This window comes from Balaenoptera physalus (genome assembly GCF_965194825.1).
Source record: "Balaenoptera physalus genome assembly, chromosome: 19".
NCBI lineage: Eukaryota > Metazoa > Chordata > Mammalia > Artiodactyla > Balaenopteridae > Balaenoptera > Balaenoptera physalus.
The window spans coordinates 20,696,448-20,721,358 of NC_138900.1; the positions used below are offsets into that span (position 1 = coordinate 20,696,448).

Genomic DNA, 24,911 nt, shown 5'->3' on the forward strand with positions numbered 1-24,911 from the left:
AGATTTTAAAGCAGCTATTATAACTATGCTCCATGAAATAATGAGAAACACTCTTGAAATGAACAGAAAGCTATGAAGTCTCAGCACAGAAATAGAAGATATATAAAAGAATAAAATGAAATTTTTACAGCTAGAAGAATACAAAAACAAAAAATCCAATTCATTGTACTAGCTTACTAGCCTGGAGATGAGAGAGGAAAGATTCACTGAACTCAAAAGCAGATCAATAAAAATTAACCAGTGTGAACAACAGAGAGAAAAATAATTGAAAAAAATAGAGACAGAGGGACAGTGGCAAAATACCAATGGTCTAATATTCATATTATTAAAGTTCCACAAGAATAAGAAGAAGAAGGCACTACAATAGATGATAGATGATAGATAGATAGATAGCTGAAAACTTCCCGAATTTGATGAAACACATAAATTTACAGATTCAAGAAACTCATGAAACCCAAAAGAATAAATTCAAAGGAATCCTTGCCCAGATACATCATTAAACTGTTAAAAAATTAAGGCAAAGAAAAAAATGTTGAAGGCACCCAACAAAGAATATATATATATATTTTATAGAGAAATACTTATTTGAAGGACTGCAGAGTTCAAATATATATATATATAGAGAGAGAGAGAGAGAGAGCAGAGGAAAGTGGCACAATGTTTTAATATTTTTAAGGGACTGAAAAAGATGACTCTCAACCTACAATTCTATCCAGTGAAAATAATCCTTCAGGCATAAAGTAAAAGCAAAATAAAAACATTCTCAGATTAAGGAAACCTAAGAGAGTTACAGGGACCAAACTGAACTAAGAGAAATGCTAAAACAAGCATTTCAGGAAGAAGGGAAATGACATCAGGGAAAATTTGGAACATCATAAATAAAGGAGCAATAATAGAAATGGTAAATACCTGAATAAATATAATAAGCTATTTTTCTCCTCTTAAGTTCCTTATAATATACATAAGTTGAAAGAAGAATATATAATATTGTCTGATGGCATTTCTAATGTATGTAAATGTAATACATATGAAAACAATATAAATGACGGAAGGTTAAAGCTTCCATATTCCACCTCAAGTAACAAAATGTTATTTAGTTTTATAATTAAACAATGAGAATTTAAATCCTTAGAGCAATCACTAAATAAAACTGTAAAATACACACAATCAAAACTAAATAGTTATGTTATTTGTCTTTTTGTTGTTAAGTTGTATGAATTTATTATATATTCTGTATACTAGACACTTGCTAGACCAAGGTATATGATTTGCAAATATTTTCCCTTCTGTAAGTTGATTTTTCACTTTCTTGATAATGCCTTTCTATATTGTAATTTTTAAACTTCATATTTTCCTGATGTTTCAATATTCCCACCATCAGGCTATAAGCACTCATCCAGGAAACCAGATGCCCCAGTGTGATAAAGCTAGCCCCTGCCACAAGTTCCCCTTCTTACCCTCCCCTGACTGCAACCTAGTAACATTTGAACACACTAGTGGAATACCCTCATGTCTTCTGCTTGTATACTTCATCCTGACCCCAATAAAGACACTTACCCATAGGTCCTCACACTCTCTCTCTTGATTCCCCAGCTTCTTGGTTGAGCCTAGGGGGCTCCTCCCATATGGCCCCTGAGTGGCATGCCATTTCTCCCTCTCCTAGGACCTGTGAATATAATAAAACCCTTTTACTTTTGTATGTCTTTCTGCAGTGTTATTTTATGGCCACATCTGACTGATGGTTAAAAAGAAAAAAAAAAATTTAAGTAACATAATTATCCCTTACAACACACCTTGATACACAATGTATCTATTTTTTTCTTTTGTTGCTCATGCTTTTGGTGTCATATCTAAGAATCCTTTGCCAAATCTGAGGTCATGAAGATTTACCTCTATGTTTAATTCTAAGAGTTTTATGGTTTTAGTTCATATATTTAGGTCATTGATCAATTTTGAATTAACTTTTGTATATGGCATGAGCTACAGATTCAACTTCATTCTATGTGGCTATCCAGTTGTCCCAGCACCATTAGTTCAAGAGACCATTCTTCTCGCCACTAAATAATCTTGGCAATTTTGTTGAAAACAATTGGCCATTAAAATATGGGTTTATTTCTGGACTCTCAATGTTATTCCACTTGTCCAAGTCTGTCCTGATGCTAGTAACACTCTGTTTTGATTACTATAGCAAAATGTTAATTTTGTTATATAAATTTCATTTCAATTTTTTAAGTGTAAGAAAAAAGTAAAGTGAAATAAAAACACATATTCAAATATCCAAAGGAAGGCAGGGAAGGGGAAAGAGAAGAATGAAAAAAACTTAGGAAACACCAATTCTTTTCATGCTCTTCCAAAAACTTGCGGAGGAAGGACCTCTTGCTATCTCATTCTATGAGGCCAGCATTACTCCTATAGTAAAGCTAGACAAAGATGCTACAAGAAGAGAAAGCTACAGACCAATTTCCCTTAAGAATATTGACACAAAATTCTTCAACAAAATACTATCAAATGGAATTTAGTAGCATGTTAAAAGGAATATACATGATGACTACGTGGGATTTATTCCTGGAATGCAAGGATGTTTTGACATACATAAACCAATCAGTGTAATACACCATGTAAATAGAAATAAAAGAAAATAATACACATGATCATATCAATTGATGCAGAAAGAGCATTCAACAAAATTCAAAATACTTTCATGATAAAAAATTTAACAAACTAGTAATAGATGAAAACTTCCTCAGTATGATATAGACCATATATGAAAAACCCACAATTATCATGGTGAAAGGCTGAAAACTTTTCCCCTATAATTAGAAACAAGATAAGGATGCAAGCTTTCACTATTTCTATTCAACACTGTATTGGAAATCTTAGCCAGAGCATTTAAGCAAGAAAAATAAATAAAAGGCATTCAAATTGGAAAAGAAGAAGTAAAGTTATCTGTGTTCACAAATGACATAATATTACACATAGAAAACCCTAAATATTCCACAAATAAATGTTAGACTTAATAAATAAATTTAGCAAAGTTGCAAAATACAAATCAAACCCCCAAGTCAGTTCTATTTCTATATATTAATAATGAACAATCCAAAAAGGAAATTGAGATATTTTATTTACAATAGCATCAGAAAAATAAAATACAGTTGACCCTTGAACAACACAGGGTTGAACTGTGTGAGTTCACATACATATGGATTTTTTTCAGTAAATTCTACAACAGTGCTACATGATCTATGGTTGGTCAAATCCGTGGATATGGAACTTTGGTTATGGAGGGCCAGTTATAAAGTTATACATGGATTTTTATACTGTGTGGAAGGTTGGTGCACTAACCACCACATTGTTCAAGGGTCAACTGTACTTAGAAATAAATGTAAACAAAGAGGCAAAAGAGTTATATACGGAAAACAACAAAACATTTCTGAGGGAAATTAAAGAAGACATAAATAAGTGGAAAGAAATCTTGTGTTCATGAATTAGAAGACTTAATATCATTAAGATAAAAATACACCCAAAAACATCTAGAGAGTTCATGTAATCCCCCTCAAAATCCCAATGGTGCTTTTTGCAGAAGTAGAAACACTCATCTTAAAATTAATTTGGAATCTCAGAGGACCCCCAAATAGTCAAAATAATCTTGAAAAAGTAGAACAGAGAGAACTCACACTTCCTGATTACAAAACTTAATACAAAGGTGCAGTAATCAATGCAGTGTGGTACTGGCATAAGGACAGACATACTGACCAATGGAATGGAATAAAGACCCCAGAAATGAACCCTTATGTATAAGATCAAAGGATTTGTGACAAGGGTACAAAGACTACTCAGTGGGGGAAAGGACAGTCTTTCCAACAAATGGTGTTGGGAAAACTGGATATCCACATGCCAAAAAAATGAAATTCAAATGTTAAATTGACTGAAAATAAAGACTTAAACATAAAAGCCAAAATTATACAACTTGTTGGAAGAAAAAATGACATTGCATTTGGCAATGATTTCTTAGATATGACGTCAAATATATAGGCCAGAAAAGAAAAAAGATGACTTGGGCTTCATCAGAATTAAACACTTTTATGTGTCAAAGAGTATTATTTAGTGATTGTAAAGACAACCCACAGAATGGGAGAAAATATTTTCAAATCATATATCTGATAAGAGTAATATCTAGAATATATAAAGAACTCCTACAGCTCAACATCAACATAAACAAACAACTCAGTTTAATAATGGGCAAAGGACTTGAATAGATACTTCTCCAAAGAAGGTATACAAATGAACAATAAGCACATGAAAAGATGATCAATATCATTAGTTATTATGAAAAGCAAATCAAACCTACAGTGAGATATCACTTCACATTCATCAGAACACAGAAAGTAAAAAGCATTGGCAAGGAGGTGGAGAAACTGGAAACCTTCTGCATTGTGGCTGGGATGTAAATTAGTGCAGCCTCAGTGGAAAACAGTTTGGCATTTCCTCAAAGTTAAACATAGAATTACCATATGATCCAAAAATTCCACTTCTAGGTATGTACCCAAGAGAACTGAAAGCAGGGACTCAAACAGGCACTTGTGCACCAAGTTTCACAGCAGCATTATTCATAATAACCAAAATGTGGAAACAAGTCAAATGTTCAGCAACAGAATAATGAATTTTAAAAATGTATTTTAGGGCTTCCCTGGTGGCGCAGTGGTTGAGAATCTGCCTGCCAATGCAGGGGACGCGGGTTCGAGCCCTGGTCTGGGAAGATCCCACATGCCGCGGAGCAACTGGGCCCGTGAGCCACAATTACTGAGCCTGCACGTCTGGAGCCTGTGCTCCGCAACAAGAGAGGCCACGATAGTGAGAAGCCCGCGCCCCACGATGAAGAGTGGCCCCCGCTTGCCACAACTAGAGAAAGCCCTCGCACAGAAATGAAGACCCAACACAGCCATAAATAAATAAATAAATAAAATAACTTTTAAAAAATGTATTCTCTATATATAATGGAATATTATTCAGTGTTAAAAAGGAATGGAATTCTGATACATGCTACAATATGGTTGAACCTTAAATATATTATGCTATGTAAAATAAGCCAGACTCAAAATAAGGAATACTGTATCACTTCACTTATATGACATACTTATAATAGGTAAATTCATAGAGACAAAAAGTACACTAATGGTTACTGGGGCTGGGAATAGGGAGAAATGGGGTGTTATTATTTAATGGGTACAGAATTTCTTCCGGGTGGTGAAAAAGTAATGGAAATGGATAACGGTGATGGTTATACAACACTGTGAATGTACTCAATACCACTAAATTGTACACTTAAAATGGTTAAAAAAATTTTTGCTGTGTATTTTACCACAATAAAAATAATACACACACAAATATATATGCATGTACATGTGTATATAAACTTTTCAAAAACTTAGGAAACAAACAAAAAATGGTGGGCATACATCCAAACCTACCAATAAATTACATTAGATAGAAATGTTTTAAAGACACCAATTAGGAGACAGAGGTTGTCAAAATGAATTTTTAAAAGACCCAACTATCTGGTATCAACAAAAAAAACACTGTAAATGTATTGACATTGGAAGATTAAAGTAAAAGAACAGAAAATAATGTACCATGTAAACACTAATCAAAAGAAACCTGGAGGGCCTCCCTGGTGGCACAGTGGTTGAGAATCTGCCTGCCAATGCAGGGGACACGGGTTCGAGCCCTGGTCTGGGAAGATCCCACATGCCGTGGAGCAACTAGGCCCGTGAGCCACAACTACTGAGCCTGCGCGTCTGGAGCCTGTGTCCCGCAACAAGAGAGGCCACAACAGTGAAAGTCCCGCCCACTGTGATGAAGAGTGGCCCCCACTTGCCGCAACTAGAGAAAGCCCTCGCACAGAAACAAAGACCCAACACAGCCAAAAATAAATAAATAAATAAATAAATTTATTTTTAAAAAAAAGGAAACCTGGAATGCTTATATAAATATCATACAAAGTAAAAAAATAATAATAAAAGCAAGAAAAGTTATCAGAAATAAAAAAGGGACAGTACGAATGGTAGAAAGGTCTGTTTACTAATAAGCCATTACAATTTTAAATATGTATGTACCTAACTATATAGCTTCAAAATACATGAAGCAAAAAATGATAGAACTGAAAGGAGAAATAGACTAATGCACAATTATAGTTGAATCCTTCAACATATCCTTCCCAGTTAAAGATACAACAAACAGAAAATCATCAAAGAGACAGAAGAACTGAACACCATCAACCCACTGGATCTAATTAACACTTATAGAACACTTGCCACAATAACAGCAGAATGCATATTCTTTGCAAGTTTACATGTAACAATCACCAACATAGACCATATCCTGGGTCAAAAAAATTATTTTAATTGAAATCATACAAAGTATGTTCTCTGACCATACTATATCAATTACTTTTGCCCAAACCATCATGCTCAGCTTTCAATAAAAATTTACAATCATTCCAAAAAGAAAAAACAACAAAAAACAAAAAACACACAGTCTAAAAAGACAAAGCAAGCAGCAGAACCAGATTTAGATTTGGCAGAAATTTTGGATTTATCAGAGAATTTAAAATAACTATGATTAATATGCTAAAGACTTCGATGGAAAAAATGGACAACGTGAAATAACAGATGGATAATGTAAACACAGAGATAGAAATTAAGAAAAAAATCAAAAGGAAATGCTAGGAAACAAAAAACAGGGTAACAAATTGAAAATGTCTTTGATGGGCTTATCACTAAACACAACCAAGCAAAGAACAATAAGCTTGAAGATATACTAATAGAAACTTCCATAATTGAAATGCAAAGAGAAGGAAATAATGAAAAATACGAAATGGGATATTCAAGAACTGTGGGACAATTACAGGAAAAAAGTAACATAAATGTAATGGGGATACCAGAAGAAAAAGAGAGAGAAAAGAAAATATTTGAACTAATAATGGCTGAGGATTTTCCAAAATTAATGACAGACACCAAATTGCAGATCCAGGGGGTTCAAATAACACCAAGTAAGATAAATACCAAAACTACACCAAGGAATAACATATTCAAACTGCAAAAAAATCAATGACAAAGAGAAAATCTTGAAAAATGCTTACCTACAGAGGAAAAAAGATAAGGCTTACATCAGACTTCTTTTCAGAAATGATGCAAGCAAAAAGAGTGTGAAGTTAAACATTTAGAGTTGAAAGAAAATAACCACCAACTTAGATTCTATATCCAATGAAATTATCCTTCAAAAGTAACAGAGAGATACTTTCTCTGACAAACAAGAATTGAGGGAATTTGTCACCAGCAGACCTGCCTTGCAAGAAATGTGAAAAAATGTTCTTCAGAGAGAAGAAAAATGATATAGTTTAGAAATTTAGATCTACATTTAAAAAGGAAGAAATCAATTAGAGAAGAAATAAATGAAGATAAAGTAAAATCTTTTATTTTTCTTATTCTTACTTGATCTAATAGATAATACCTTGTTCAAAATAATAATAACAACAATGAATTCAGTGAGCATAGTTTGGATAAGAGAAATTAATGACAGTAATATTATAAGGAAAGGGAGGGAGGAATTGGAAATACTCTCTTGTAAGACACTTGCACTACCAGTGAAGCATTAGAGTGTTATTTGAAAGTGGCCTTGGATTAGTTGTAAAAGCATACTGCAAACCCTAGGACAACCACCTTAAAAAATTTTAAGAGAAGGTATAATTGATATGCTAAAAGAGGAAAAAAATAGAATTATATTAAATGGTCTGTGAACACCAGAGAAGCCAGAATGAAAGAGTAGAAGACAGGGAAAAAACAAAGTACAAATACAATGAATTTTTTAAAAGTTAACAATTATGGTAATCCAGTTATATCAATAATCACTTTAAATGTGAATGGTCTAAATACACCAACAAAAAGACAGAGACTATCATGGTGGATAAAAACAATCAAGACCCAAGTATATGTTGTTTATAAGAAACCCATTTTATATATAAAAGCACAGCTAGAATAAAAGTAAAGGGGTGGATGAAGATATACCATACTAACACTGATCAAAAAAAGTTGGAGTAGCTGTATTAATTTTAGACAAGTATGACTTTAGAGCAAGGAATAGCATCAGTAATAAATAGAGGCATTACATAATGATAAGGGGTCAATTCTCCAAGAAGACATAACCATTCTTAATGTTCATATGCCTAACAACAGAGCATCAAAACATGTGAGACAAAATCTAACAGAACTTCAAGAGAAATAGATAAATCCATTATTATACTTGGAAACTTTGACACCCCTCTACCAATAACTGACAGATTCAGCAGGCAAAAAGTCAGTGAGGATATGGCTGAATACACAGCACCATCAATCAGCTGGATCTAATTGACTTTTATAGACTATTCATCCAACAATGGTAGAATACACATTCTTCTCAAGCCCACATGGAACATTCACCATGATAGAACACATTCTAAGATATAAAACATATTTTAACAAATTTGAAGAAATAGACAGCATGCAAAGGATGCTCTCAGACCACAATGGAAAAAACTAGAAATGAATACCAGAAAGAGAGCTGGAAATCCCCAAATATTTGAAGATTAAACACACTTCTAAATAACACATGGGTCAAAGAAAGAAGTCTCAGGGGAAATTTTTAAATATTTTGAACTAAAAGAAAATGAAAATGTAATCTATTAAAAATTGTGGAATGGAGTAAAGCTGTGATTTATAACATTGAATGCATATATTGGAAAAGAAGAGATATATAAGATCAATAATCTAAGCTTTCACCATAGGAAACTAGAAAATAAATGGCAACTTAAATCCATAGTAAGCAGAAGAAAAGAAATAACAGAACTCATAAAATAATTAAGTGATATAGAAATCAGGAAAACAACAGAAAATCAGTGAAACCAAAAGCAGTTTCTTTGAGAATATCAATAAAATTGAAAAACCCCTAGCCAGGCTAACCAAGAAAAAAAGAGAAAAGATACTGAACCAAAGACATTAAAAGAATAAAAAAGAATTTTTATAAATAATCATATACCCACAACGTTGATAACTTAAATGAAATGGATCAATTTCTTGAAAGACATACTAATTCTCTAGAACCTGTTCCAGAAAGCAGAAGCAAAGGGAACAATTCTTAAAGCCTTCTCTGAGGCCAGCATTACCTCATACCAGAACCAGAGAAAGACACAACAAGAAGGGTAAACTACAGATTAATATCTCTCATGAATACAGATGCAAAAATCCTCAACAAAACATTAGAAAATCCAACCCAACAATGTATAAAAAGAATTATACACCATTACCAAGAGGACTTATTCCAGGTTTGCAGGACTGGAATAAATCATATTCATAATCAAACATATCAACAGGCTAAAGAAGAAAATCATATAATCACACAAGTAGATCCATAAAAAGCATTTGAGAAACTTCAACATCTATTTATGATTAAAAAACTCTCAGAAAACCAGGAATAGAGAGGATTTTTCTCAACTTGATAAAGGATATCTACAAAACCCCCACAGCTAATATCATAGTTAATGGTGAGAAACTAGATACATTCCCCCTGTGATTAGGAATAAGGCAAGGATCCCTCTCATTACTGTTAACATTGTGCTGGAAATCCTAGCTAAACCAATAAGGGAAGAAATTCGTTTCCTATATACCAGCAATGAACAAGTGGAATTTGAAATTAAAAACACAACACCATTTACATTAGTGCCCTCCAAAATGAAGTACCTAAGTATAAAATGTGTACAAGATCTATATGAGGGAAACTACCAAACTCTGATGAAAGAAATCAAAGAAAATGTGAAAAATGGAAAGATATTCCATGCTTATAAATAGGAAGACTCAATATTGTTAACATAGTGATTATTCCCAACTTGATCTACAGATTCAATGAAAGCTAAATCAAAATCCCAGCAAGTTATTCTGTGCTTTCCAACTAATTTCAAAGTTTATATGGAAAGGCGAAAGACCCTTAAGTAGTCAATACTATATTTAAGAAGAAGAACAAAGTCAAAGGACTGACACTACCCACCTTCCAGTCTTACTATAAAGCTACAGCAATCAAAACAATGTGGTATTGACAAAAGAATAAACAATAGATCAACAGAACAGAAGTAGGCCCATACAAATACAGTCAGCTGATCTTTCATAAAAGAGTGAACACAATCACATGGAGAAAAGATAATCTTTTCAACAAATTTTTCTGTAACTACTGGACAGCCACGTGAAAAAAAAATTAATCTAGACACTGACGTTATGCCTTCCCAAGAATTAATTCAAAATGGATCATAGACCTACATGTAAAATGAAAAGCTATGAAACTTTTAGGAGATAACATAGGAGAAAATGTAAGTGACCTGGGGTTTGGCAATGAATTTTAAATGTATCAAAAGCATGATCCCTGGAAGAAAAGATTGGTAAGTTGGACTTAACTAAAATTAAAATAACTTCTCTGTGAAAGACACTGTTAAGGGAATAAAAAGACCATCCACAGACTGAGAAAAAATATTTGCAAACACATATGTGATAAAGAACTTTTATCCAAAATACACGAAGAACTCTTATAACTCTACAACAAAAATTGAACAACCCAATTAAAAAGTGAACAAAAAATCTGAACAGATACCTGACCAAAGGAGATATACAGATGGCAGATAGCATAGGAGGTATTCAACATCATGTGTTATTAGTTATTAGTGAATTACAAATTAAAACAATGAGATACCACTCCACACCTATTAAAATAGCTAAAATCCAATCCACTGACAACACCAGCTGCTGGTGAGGATGTGGAGAAACTTTGATTCATTGCTGGTGGAAATTCAAAATGGTACAGCCACTTTGGAAGACAATTTGGAAGTTTCTTACAGACTTAACCATAGACTTATAATAAGATTCAGCAATTGTGCTCCTAGATATTTACCCAATGAGTTGAAAATTTATGTCCACACTTCACGTGAAAACCTGCACACAAATGTTTATAACAGTCATAATTGACAAAAATTGGAAGGAACCAAGATGTTGTTCAATACATGAATGGATAAACGAACAGTGGCACGTACATACAATGAAATATTATTCAGTGATTCAAAGAAATGAGCTCTCAAGCCATGAAAGAATGTAGATGAATCTTAAATGCATATTTCTAAGAGAAAGAAGCCAGTCTGAAAAGAGTACATATTGTGTGATTCCAACTATATGACATGTTGGAAAAGATAAAACTACAGAGACAGTAAAAAGATCAGCGGTTGTCAGGGGTTGAGGGGGTGAGATTGTGTAAGGATTAATAGGTGAAGCACAGGGGATCTTTTGTGTAATGTAATGGTTGTACATAACTTTATGTACTTGGCAAAAACTGTACAATACAAAATGAACCCCGTTATAAACTATGGACTTTAATTAATAACAATATGTCAATTGGTTCAACAATTGTAACCCCAATGCAAGATATTAATAATAGGGGAAATTATGGGAGGGGAGGGAGAAGATTTGGGAAGTCTCTGTATTTTCCTTTCAATTTTTCTATAAACATAAAACCACTCTAAAAATTCTATTAAAAATTATATGGATCAAGGACAAATTTAGAAAATATTTTGAATTGAAAGAAAGATAAAGACAGCATATAAAATTTGTGGTAGGCACTGAAATCAGTGCTTCGGAAAATTTATGAGATTCAAAGTTTACATTAGAAGGAAGAAAGATGTCAAATCAGCAACCTAAGCTACTACATAAGACGCTAGAAAAAGGGCAAAATAAACCCCAAGCAAACAGAAGGAAGGAAATAATAAAGAGAAAAGAAAATTAAAAATCAATAGAGAAAAAGCAACAAAACAAAAGTTGATTCTTTGAAAAACAAATTAAAAGGAAAGATAAATCTTCAGCCAGGAAAAAAAAAGACAGACAACATACATTACAGACAGCAGAAATGACAAGAGGGAAGCTCCAGACAGGTATTAAAAGGCTCATAAGGGAATACTCTGGGAAAACTTTATGCACATAAATTCAACAACCTAGGCTAAATGAACGAATTCCTTGAAAACCATGAACAACCAAAATTTATCCAAGAAGAAACAGATAACCTGAATAGTCTTATAATTATTAAAGACCTTGAATTGATACTTTAAAAAGAAAAACTTCTGAAAAAGAAAACTACAGGCTCAGATGATCTCACTAAGTTCTAACAAATATTTAAAGAAGAAACAACACCAATTCTACACAATCTCTTCCTGAAAATAGGGAGAACTCTTTCCAGCTAGGTTATCACTGCCCTGATACCAAAAGCAGACCAAAGCAATATGACAAAGGGAAAAAAACTACAGATCAATATCCGTCATGACCCTAGATGTAAAAGTCTTCAATATAATATTAGTAAATTAAATGCAGAAATATATAAAAATAATAAAATACCATGATCAAGTGGGATTTATCCTGGGAATGTAGAGCTGGTTCAATGTTTGAAAATCAATTAATGTAATATACCTTATTAACAGGCTAAAGAAGGAAAAAAACATAAACAAATAAATCTATGTAGAGGAAGTTTTGACAGAATTCAACACCCATTTATATATTTTTTTAAACTCTCAGCAAATTAGAAATAGAATGGAAATTCCTCAACCTAATAAGATTGTATAGAGGACAGGTACAAAAAACCTACAGCTGACATCATACTTAATGGTGAGAGACTGAATGCTTCCCCCAAGACAGGGAACAAGGTAAGAATGTTTACCTCCAGCAATCCTATCTAACATCTTACTGGATGTCTTAGGCAGTGTCATAAGACAAGAAAAAGAAATAAAAGGCATACACATTGGAAAGGAAGAAACAAAATTGTCCTTATTCACAGAAAACTTGATTGTCTACTTAGAAAATCCCAAGAAATCTACAAAAAAGCTTTCCAGAACTAGTAAGTGAGATTAACAAGGTCACAGGATAAAGAATCAACACAAAAATATTAATCTTACTTCTAGATACAAATAATGAATAACTGGAAACCAAAATTTTAAAACCAGTATCAATTATGAAAGCTCCAAAAATGAAATAGATATAAATCTAACATTTGTAAGTATCTGTATGTTGAAAATTTTTAAATGATGATAAAAGCAATCAACGATGATTTCAATAAATACTTATGCATGTTTGCCAACATTATCTGATTTTAAAACTTACTATATAGGTAATCAAGACAATGTGTTTTGGGTAAAGGGATAGACACATAGATCAATGGAACTGCCTAATTTCTAGAAATAGACACACACAAGTATGGTCAAGGTACAAAGGCAAGTCAGTGGAAGAAGGAGGAGCTTGCCAAGGGTGAGCTGTCAGAGGGGGAGGAGTTTGGACACACCGCAGACCTCCAGGAATCACTTGTAACTATGGTTACCATAAACTGAGCTCAGAGAATTTAAGTAAGCTGTCTGCATTCTGACAGCCAGGAAGTGATCCAGTTCCCATTCCAACCGGCTCACTCAGGCTCCAAAATGCATACCTAGCTCTATAATCATCAAATTCTACATCTCAGAATATGAGAATATTATCTACCTTGAAGGGTAGTTGTAGGGATTCTATAAGATTTCAAGTGTTTATCAAAGTGTCAGCAGGGGCACAATCAATGGAAGCCATAGTTATGACTTTCTATTCTAATAAGAATAGGATTATTCCTATTAGAAATACGGGCCCTGCAATTGGAACATGAAAAAGTCACATTATCAAAATGACCCTTAAAAATACTTGAAATCACTTGTAAATTAGTCTACCTGATTCAATGTTATACACAGTTTGTATATATATATATATAAGTATATGCCATCTTTTTCAGGTTATAATGAACACCTACAATAAACAAAGTTCACAATTCACTATAAAATGAGGTCATTTCAGTCACTAGGCTTGCGCTGATAGCACATCTTTCAGCCCCAGAACTTTCTGCTCTAGGATTTTAGCAAGATTTCTTAAAAAGCATGAGGTGTAAAGAGAGGCACCCACACCTAACAGGATGAGCTGGGCAGAGAGGGCCTTCCTCTGCATGGAGACCCCTGCACTCCCCCACTCCGAGTTGCTAAATCCTCGGTGGGTATCCTTGGACACTGCCATGAAGCATGACCCTTCTTTGTGGGGCCTGCCGCCAGGACACTACGGGGCAGTGTGAGTGGGCTGAGCTCCACTGCCCAGGGACAACATGACAGCTGTCTACAGTTTCTCTCCCGAGCACAGAAAACCAAGATACCAGCTCTAGGATTTGTCTGCCTGGCTCATCTGCTTCCTGTTCGCCCTTGCTTTCTCTCAGGTGTCTCTGTGAGTGTGTTATCAGGGGGAGAAAGGGGCTGGAATGTCTGCGCACTGGTGCAGAGGCCTGGGGCGGCAGAAAGAGCGCTGAGTCCCGTGGACTGTCAAGCACTCAGCTCGGCCCGTTGGCTGTACTCCCTTCAGCAATCTACTTGGCCTCTCTGATACCTGACTTCTGATTTAAAAAAACAAAACAAAACAAAAATCTCTCTTGCAGGGCAACTATAAAAATTTAAAAAGCTACTCTCTTAAAAGCATTGCTTCGAAAAGAAAATCCTGTAGCGTCCTGATGGCAGGCTCTACGAGAAGGGTCATGGTTCATGGCAGTGCCCAAGGATGCCCACTGAGGGTTTAGAAACTCGGAGTGGGGGAGTACAGGGGTCTCCATGCAGAGGAAGGGAAACTGGGCCAGTTTCCCTTCCAGCCAAGCCTGAATAATCACACAGGAACTGAATAAAATAGTGACACTCATAGGTAAAAAAAAAAAAAAAAAAGCATGCAAAAGGAGAACCAAAGAGGATGTGAGAGAGGTATGACCACAACTGGGTGGCAGCAAAGCCCCAGTCAGCCCAAGTAAGAGACAGGGTCCAGACCCAAAACCCAGAGCCTGGATGCCAGGGTACAGGCAGCTGCCCAGGAGGAAGTTTCGGCAGGATCTGCTCTGAACCTCACAACATCATTCCCATCCTCTTCACTCTTTTTCATTTACAAGATAAATAATTTTAAGATGTAACTAAAATTATTTTACAATCTTTTAATCACTAGAAAATTGTGTATAATTATTTTACCTCCACTCTAGTGCCAAGAATTGCTGTGAATTAGTTGACTTCTCGAAGTGTATAAAGAAAATGCTTCAATTTTGCATTAATTAAAGAATTTTTTACCCATTCCTGTCCATTAGCTGCTACCACACAATGGCTAAGAATGGCCATTACAACAGACAGAAATAGGAACATGAATTTCCTGCTAATGAAAATGTCAGGGGGAGATGCCGTCTATCATAGATGGTTCTGATGTGGAGAGGGCTTTTTTCTGCCTTGCACCTTTCTCCAGTTTCTAGGAGACCTGCATGGAAGGGCAAGTGTCTTTTATTTATCGATACCTGGAAAGCATCCTTTGCAATAGATTGAGGACTACGCTCAGATCCTAGTAAATATTCCATTGATTTTTAAAATTGCTCCCTTTCTTATCAGGCCTCACAGGGTCTCTGCCTGGGAAACCTCGCTGACCTTCTCCCCTCCTGATGAGACTACTTTTCTTGAGATCAGAGGCAGCACATGCATCTGCTGCTGCCCACCTGCTCCCTCACCATTTATGAGGTGAACATGACATCAGTCAGCTGCGCTCAGCGGTCCCCACCTTCCTCATCCCCCTCAGGGTGGGGCGTTTCATCGCTCACAGTTTTGAGAGCTTATTCAGAAACACACTTATTCTGCCCCAAGCAGAAGGATGGATTTAGTTAGTGTTGGGTGGTGTCCAGCTCTGGCCATGGCCTACAGCTCTCTGGCTTCACAGGGGCACAAGTGCAGATCTGAGTGCTGGGTCCTTGTACCCATACAGCCTCAGAGGCACAGTCCCAGAGCTCCCCAGCCAGGGTTTTGTTCCTTATGGGGGAAAGCCATCTCCCTGCCAGGCTTGCAACTCAATTGGAAGCTGCTGGAGGCAATGTTGTTGCTCCCATAATAATCAAAGACCACGAGGCCCACTTTGGAAAACCCCAGTTTACTCATAGAGAAAAAATGGAGTCAGGAGGTACTTTTAAAAAAAAAGCACTTTTGAAAACCCCAGTTTACTCATAGAGAAAAAATGGAGTCAGGAGGTACTTTTAAAAAACAAGCACTTTTGAAAACCTCATGTACATCAATCGCTACTTGGATCTGTGTTTGCCCCTGAATTCCCTTTGGCTAGCATGGCTGTCGAGAGGGCTCTAGTCATAGACTAACAGATATCTCTTCACACGGGACGGCCTTTCACACCTAGAGCCTCCTTATGGGTATCGTAGTCAACAGGGCTTGTCCACTACAAAATCACACAAGCATTCAGTAGGTACTCAATAAAGCTTATTAGCAAAAAGGGGGCTAAGAGACAAATTGACTACTCATTAGTCTTTCTCTACACAATTGTGCTGGCCTAGCTGTCAAAAGGATTCCAAAAATATCTGTTCTCCAGAAAACTTCCAGACGGGTTGTGTTGAATGACTATTTTAGAAATAGTATTTCAACATGTTAAAATGACTATTACAAGCCACCGCTTGGCTCCAGTTCAACTAAAGATGAATGAATGAAATCAATTTCCTGGATCAGAAGGTCTTTGGTTCCAGTGACCACTAGCAACTGGCCCACCTCAATTTCTTATATTGCACAGGAAGTAGAGATGGTCAAAAGACTGGACCACAAAGTACTGCAGAACTTCTCCCCCTTATTTAGCCCGTGTTTAATGAGTATTTACTACAGTCACCAAGACCCTCCCTTCATTTCTATGGGCTATGTGTCTTCAGCTATACTCTCTGTGATATCTGTGGGAAGAAGTAACCTGAAGGCACTAAGTAGCAAGATTTAAGCAGGAATGTGAAGGGTGAGAAAAGCCAGAGCCACATAGACGTAGACCCAGGATGAGCCAGGGCAGAGATGCTGGAACCAGGAATGGAGGGCTGTGGCAGGCAGGCTGAGCAAACTATGGTCAGCTGGCTCGGGTCATGATGCTCATGAAGGCCCTATTATTACCTCTAGGCCATATTGATATCTTACTTTTTTCTCATCCAAAGGAAAACTGAGTTCCATGTGTACATTGCCATGTTCTTAAAAAACAACAGTAATGCCAATAATAAGACATGTAGTGCTCTGCTCCGGCAGCCAAGGGTGACTCCTGCTACTGAAATAAGTAACCTAAAACCAAGAGTAACTAAAAATCTCAGCGTTTCTCAGGGAACACAGCTCCTCTGCAGAATTTGTCTACACTCAGGAGTGACGCCTGTAGCAGTTTTAATGTTATTTAGGGCTAGAATCTTCTCTGCAGAGCATTGCAGTATCTTCTAAAAAGCCCATTCCCAAGGCCATCTCTTTCTTGAAATACCTCCATCATCTCAGAGTTCAGAAAGCACCAATATTTAACAGGAGCCACACCAAACAGTCATCTTTCAGCCTTAAGACACCCATCCAACCGCATGGAAAGAAGAAACAATGGAGCAAGGTGAAACCCCATCAAGCCCAATTTCCTGTCATGGCCTAATATAGTAGCCCAATGGATGCTTGTCAATGAAAGATGAGAAAAATACCACATCAACCATTAGGGAGCTCACAGACTAATCAGAAAATAAAGTAGCCAAATGATGATAGCACAAAAATAGAATATGGTGCCCAAAGTGCTTTGCAAGATTTGGAGGTGAGAAGGTTCTTCTACCGTTAAGCCAGGTGTAGGGCTTTCCATTCTCAGAGCATCTAAATGCAAGATGCTTTACCACCTGAGTTTGCTGTGTAATATCCAAGACTTGGAGCTGTATCAGAAGGGTTGCCAGCCTTGGAGAAGATCTGGCCAATGGTGTGGTTTGAGACTGAGAGGCAGGGAGCAGCCTGTGGGGTTAAGGAAAGTCAATAGGTACATGAGGTTCCCCAAATCTTCAAAGAGCTTTTTATGAGATTTCCTGGGATTGAAACCATAATCCTCCCTCAACAAGGTGAGCACCATGATGCCTGGATTTACCTATCCCAGAGGACCCAGTGGAGGTAGGCTTTCCATGCAATGAGCTAGAAACACTTACAGATGTGACTTACCCCACCAGGATTGCCCCCAACTCCACCTTCCCTGGAGGCCAATGTTCAGCCCTTCAGGTAAGAGCTGAGCAATTATAATAAATAATAACAGCTCACATTTATTGGTTGTTCTGTGCCAAGTACTGTGCTAAGTGTTTTACAGGCTATATATCAAGTTATCCTCATAACAACCCTGTGACATTTATTACTCATCTCACAGAAGCGAAGGCTGAGAGAAGTACAGTATCTTGCCAAGGTCACGGGGCTGGCAAGTGGAGGAGCCAGGGTGCTAGCCTGCCTCTGACTCCAGAGGCCTGTCTCTCTACATCCAGGCTCCTCTCTCAGGAATAGCATTATTGCTTAACGAAGACCCCTGCCCTTTGTGCCAAACTTTTGTCAATATCATTATTTAAAGGGACACATCCCAATTTATTCCAGTATCAATTCTCTATATCATTTACCTCAGCACTGATTGTATCGTTCTCAAATTAGCATTAGACAGCAATTTCTGGTTCCATATAAAACTATTTAGCAATCTAGCCAAGAAAATTGAAAGGTGTAAAGCAAAAGCCTGAGTGCTGAACCTAATTCTCTTCCTTATCTTCTTGTTACATATTGACATATTTGAGGCCATTCAAAAGCATCCAACTTGTCTTGCCTGAGTGCAAATCAGATTATTGACAATGAAAGCCATTTAATAGGTTATTTAAATGTTGGAGTCCTATCTCTGTGTGATCTGCTTCTTGACCAGCTTCTACTGCAGAACGGTCAACTTTTGTTTGTAGGGAACAGAGATGTCTCCTGTTTCTGTGGCCCAAGTGTGGGTGCTGTGGGATGCCTGCTCCAGTGCATGCAGATGTCTCTCTCCTGATCACCCCCACCCCGATGTTCTAATCCTGGCCACCCCAGATGCTGACCTGCATCCCTGTGGGCCTGCTATGGCCACATTGCTGAGAAGGGACAAGCCAGATAGTAGGCCCAGGGCTGCCTGACTTGGCAGCCCCTGAATTCGCTGTTCAATCAACCACAATTCAGTGAGCCCCAACTATTACTCAACACAGAGCCAGTTTCCATAAAGCATGCTCCAGAAACATTCTGCCTAGTTCCATTTATTTAACAATATTCATTACTGAGTGCCTGCTATGTACTTGGTATTGTCTGAAGGTCTGGGAGAGAGAAACAATCATACCAATAAAAGCAACCAAAACCTTTATTCTGGAGGACACTGTGATGTGTCCAGCTCTCCCGTCAATGAAGTATTTGTGCCCTAGAGGCTGGGAGTGTAGTCAGCAGATGACTTTCATCTGTCAGCTGCTTCTGGAATTGCCTCACCCAAGGTCATGCCCCTTCCCAGGCATCCCACACTCAGTGACTGATGACCACAGGGGTAGGAAAGCCTGGCCATCCCAGTTCAACTCATAAGGGCTCTTGGAGCTCTGAAGCTCCCCATGGGTTGCCATTCTGCCTGGCTGCAGCCTGACTTTTCCCGCTGCTTCATCATGCTTCCCCTCCCTTCCTTCTACAGGTGTTGAAACCAAATGCACACTTGTATAAACATCAGGCACACTAAACTCCATCTCAGTGTCTGATCCTCAGAAAACCCAACCTGTGACAACCAGAAACAGGAGGTCCAAGAAGAAACACGTGCTGAGGTGGGGGTTTGAAGCTGGATCACTCAGTCTCCACTCCACTGGCAATAAAGACCCCATCACTCCTGGTAGGTGTTGGGCCAATTGATAAAACTTTCATAGGTGCTGATGGAGATGATATAGTTACATAAGGGAGTACATTTGCTGGTGCGATGTATTTGTTAGTTGAAAAATACGAGGGAAATAACTGAAAGGATGATGGAATCCAGTTAAACTGGATTGTCCTTTGGAAAAAGATAGTGAAAAGATAAGAGCAATCCATCACCATTCGAAAGTTACTGTGAAGCCAGTGGGCCTCTTTGGAAACATACACAAGGCCCTTATATCTTGCAGCAGGTGGATAGAGGGGCTGAGGACCAGGCCTTGGATGGAGTCATTAGAGGGGCTGAGCTCCCTAGAAGGTTAGGCTCCCAATTCCCAATCTGGCAGGTCTGCTATGCCAAGCTGAGGCCCCAGCTGAGAAAAAATTAAACCCAGACACTGGGATGGAGACATCAGAAGAATGCCTTGGAAAATCATAAATCTCCAGATTCCCCAGAACCCTCTGCACCTACAGGAATGCCCCACCTCTCCCTATCAAGAGGTAATTCCTCCTCTTGCTTGCAGGCAATGCAAAGTCCTCTGCCAGATCAGGAGATACATGGCCTTCAACATTGACCTCTCCTTCCCCTACTCATACACTAAGAGTAAATTACAACAAAAGCCAGATGGGGTCATGTTGGGTCTGATAAGAGGAAACTTGTTGTACCTTAAAGGCACTACAAGACCTATCCAGCATGTATCTGCTGGAGCCAGAAGATTACATACAAGCTTGGACACTGATAGTGCTTGAGCAAGGGAACCAAAACCAGAGGTTGAATTAGACAGTTTGTCAATTTGGGAGCACTCTTTGAGAGTACAAGATTTAAAACCTTGGCAAGGAGATGGAGAGATGTGCTACTAAGATGTCTCCTAGGAGCGTGGAAGAGACAAAGACCCACACTAAATGCCAGAATTGCCACAGCAGATAGCAGAAGAAGGAATTTAAAGGATCTCAGAAGTAGGCATGCCAGGATGGAAATATTCTGTAAGGCCAAAAACCCAGATGATTATATTCCATGGGAAAGTTTAGAGAATTCACAAAAGCCTACAGAATACACTGGTGAAAGGAGCACAGGATCATTCTGAAGTTCGACAACACCCCTCTGTAGACCACAGCTGGTGGTAGAGGAAACTGTTACAGACCTGGGCAATGGGGACAACGGAAAAAACACTGAAACCATAGGGGAAGAATCATTATGTGGTACTTAATTGTCAGAAGCCAAGAGGATGTAATCACTGTAGTAAGAAGCAAGGTCAGAGGGCCACTGATCTGCAGAGAGTTATCAAGATGGTTAATAGAACACAGTGGCAAAATAGAAGAGCAGCCAACAAGGATACTACTCATTGTACCATCAAAAAAAAAAAAAAAAAAAGGTGGATAATAAAGAGATTGAGGGCAGTTGCCCCAATAAAAAGCCATGATTCCTTGTCCACTTTTTAGACCTGGAATCCACTGAATGAAGAGAAAGCCATGCCCCCACAGGGAGGGATCCTGCAACACCATGGCAGGTATACACAATAATAGTTCCCTGAGTCCTTCCCCAGAGAGAATTGCACTGTACCCTGTGGAAAGGGAAACATCCAAATATTTTGAAGACCGTTGGACATAGGATTTGAGTTGGCATTGATACCCAGAGACCCAAAGAGTTATCACAGTCTGCTGGTAGATGGAGATATAGGGGAAACGTGTGATCAGTGGAGTTCTGGCCAAAGTCTGCCTCACAGTGACTCAACTGGATGGGATGTCAGTATAGATATTCTGGGAAATTGACACACTGAGTCCTTGCCTGTGGAGTAAGAACTGTCCTAATGGGGACCAGCATCCAAGTGGAAGTCTCCGTAATCACCCCGCCCCAACAAATCAAGATAGAAAATAATAATATTGTATCCCAGGGAGACAGAAAGTTCTGCTCCTTTTAAAGATCTAAGAGATGCGAGGGCAGTTGTTCTCATCACATCTCTATCTAATTCACTACTGTAGCCCCTGCACAAAATCAGATGGATCCTGGAAAACGACCATGGGACTCCTCAAACTCAACCAAGCAGTTGCCCAAAATGCAGCCTTCTTATCAGATATAGTAACTTCACTAGAGTAGATTAATATGACCTCAAGAACATGGTTACAGCCTTTGATTTAGTGAATGTATTCTTTTCTATCACAGTTAGGAAAAGGATCAGAAGTAATTCTGGGAAGAATAATGGTACATTTACAGGTTTTCCTGACTCCTCCTTTAACACTCCCTCCCTTGGTCATAATATAGTCAAAGTGGTCTTAACCAGGAGATGTCACAGAACCTCCCATTGAGCTCCTATATCAATGGTATCATGCTAATCATATCCAACAGGGCTTTGGAGGCTTTGATAAGACACATGTGTTCCAAAGAGTGGGAGAAAAACTCCTTCAAAGACTCAGTGCCCTTCTACATTAGCAACATTTTTAGGAGTTGAGCAGTAAAGGGCACAACAGGACATCCCTTCCATTATAAAAGATAAATTTTGCCTCCCACTGTAAAGAATGAAGCACGATGCCTTGTTCTAGAATCTTTGCATTTTCCACATCTGGAAATACTGCTCTTGCCGATATACCAAGTAACATAAAAATCTGCTAGCTTTGAATGGCATCCAGAAGAGAAAAGGGCTCTGCAACAAGTCTAGCCTGTGATGCAATCAGCTCTGTTGCATGGGCCCTATAATCTGGCAGACCCTAAAGTTTAAGTTATCAGTGAAGGGAAATGATGCTAGGTGGAGTTTATGGTAAATCCCAAAGGAAGAATCACAATGTAGATCCTTGGGGGTTTTGGATCACGGTTTTACCATCTGCAGCAGAGAAAACACTTCACAGTGTAACTACTGGGCCCTGATAAAGATGATGTGCCTGACCGTGGGCCCCCAAGTGATAGGGCTCTGTCCTATACCACCATATCACAATGTCAGGGGGGCCCAGCTATAATCTCTGGAGTGTGGAAGTGGCTAATCCAGAATCAGGCATAGCAGGGCCAGAGGACACAAGCAAGTTGCATGAGTGGGTAGCTCTGACCTCCACATCATTCACTACCCTTGTACTCTTCTGAGCTGACCCTGTGACTTTAAGGTATCCCTTATGGCCATCTGACAGAGGAAGAAAAAGCCCAGGCTTGCTTCACAGATGGTTCAGCTCAGTATGTGGATTAAAGATGAAAATGGACAGCAGCTGCACTATAGCCCTACTCAGGAGTAGGAATAGTGACTTTGAAAGAGTCAGAAGTGACTTTGAAAGACAGTGGTGAGGGGAAATCCTCTCAATGGGCAGAGTTTAGGCAGTGCACCTGGTCAACTACTTTATCTGGGCAAAGATCAGAATATATATGGACTCACGGGCAGTGGCAAATAGCCAGGCTAAATGGTCAGGGGTCCAGAACGAGAACCATTAGTGTATTAGTATACATATTTTTAAAATTTTCTGTACTTTATGTTGCTTTTACATCATGAGATGAGAGCTTTGCTCTTGCTGACCTGGAGAGACTGCCCTTCCCAGGGCTGGCTAATTCCTAGAAAGAGCAAACAATTGCCCTTAGAGCACGCTTTTCATATGCAAATCAACCAATCCAAAACCTACCCCCAAACCCCTCCTTTATTGGGCCTCTCACAGGTCTCTTACTCTCTGAGGCCAATATTCCCCTGCCCTAATCACCCCAGGGCCAGGTACCAAACAGGGTACCGGCAGCCCCTACACCCTGGAGTTTGCTAAAATTATTCAAACTAGCCAATCGCAAACCTGCTTCACCTGCTTACCCTGCCTCACAATTTGCTTCCTATGGAAACCATGATAAAGATTCTCACCCACACTTTCCCCTCACCTTCTGCCTCCTGACTGACTTTGGTGCTTCCCCGTGTAGCCCTGCATGGTGTGGCACACCCCCTTCTCTTGGAACTGTGGGTAACAAACTATCTTTTCAATGGCAGTCATCTGATCTGCTGGCCTCACCATACCTGAATAATAATAAAATTTACATTTTAAAACACTTAGAAGAATGGGACTTCCCTGATGGTCCAGTGATAAATTCCAATGCAGGGGACGTGGTTTCCATCCCTGGTCAGGGAACTAAGATCCCACATGCCATGGGGCAACTAAGCTCACGCGCCTCAACTAGAGAGAGAAAGCCTGCATGCTGCAACTAGAGAGAAGCCCATGTGTTGCAACGAAGACCAGACACAGCCAAAAAAATAAAGAAAATAAATAAATATTTAAAAAAAAAAAAACTTAGAAGATCAGGGATAAGAGGTTTTGGGTAGAGGCATGTGTATTAACATGTGGGAGAGAATATGAAGACCTTCATACCACTTTAATGTTTGCTAGAGAGCTTCCACCATAGAAGGTACACTAAAGTCAAGCAGACAAAATGTATGGCCAGCTGGCATCAGCCAGCGTCTCATCAGCCACTCCAGTGCTGTGCAAGGTGCCATATGAACAGCATAGGCACAATGGCAGGGATGGAGGTTATGGACGGGTTTCCACTTACCAAAGCTACTGCCACTGCCAAACTTCAACCTGACCAACAGCAATAGAAACAAACACTGACCCAGATATAACACCACCCCCTAAGGAAACCAACCAGATGGATAGTAGCAAGTTGACCACATTAGCCTACTTCTGTCCTGGAAAGTCTGGCGATTCCTTCTGACAGAAATAAACATGTATCTTGGGTATGGATTTGCCTTTGCTGCCCACAGAGCCTCAGCCACATCACTACTTGAGAGCATGCAGAGGGTTTGAGCTCTGGATGGAATCCACATAACAGCTCATCTGACCAGGGGGCCAATTTTGTAACAAAAGAGAGGTGGTAATGGGCTCATGACCCTGGGACTCTCTGGTTGTATCGTAGTGTATCATCTGGAAGCTACCAGATAGAAGGCAGGAGCAAGCCTGCTGAAGGCACTGATGATGTGATAACTTAAGGGCAATGGTTTATGAGGAAGAGGAGCCATCCTACAGGATGCAGTAGACACTTTGGCTCAAAGACTTTTTGACACAAAGCTGTGTACCCAACATGAAAGATACACGGGTCCAGAGACCCAAGACGTAGAGTAGGAGCAGTCTTACTTACCATGATCCCCAGTCACCCATTGGA

At 38.5% G+C, this 24,911-nt stretch overlaps 1 long non-coding RNA gene across 1 annotated transcript; it reads left to right on the forward strand.

Annotated features, from left to right (window-relative positions):
• Nucleotides 1–612: 612 nt before the first annotated feature.
• On the forward strand, nt 613–24,474 carry LOC309648507. The gene is made up of 2 exons (XR_014256690.1): nt 613–16,076; nt 16,144–24,474. It is a non-coding gene; the product is annotated as an uncharacterized lncRNA (long non-coding RNA).
• Nucleotides 24,475–24,911: the final 437 nt, after the last annotated feature.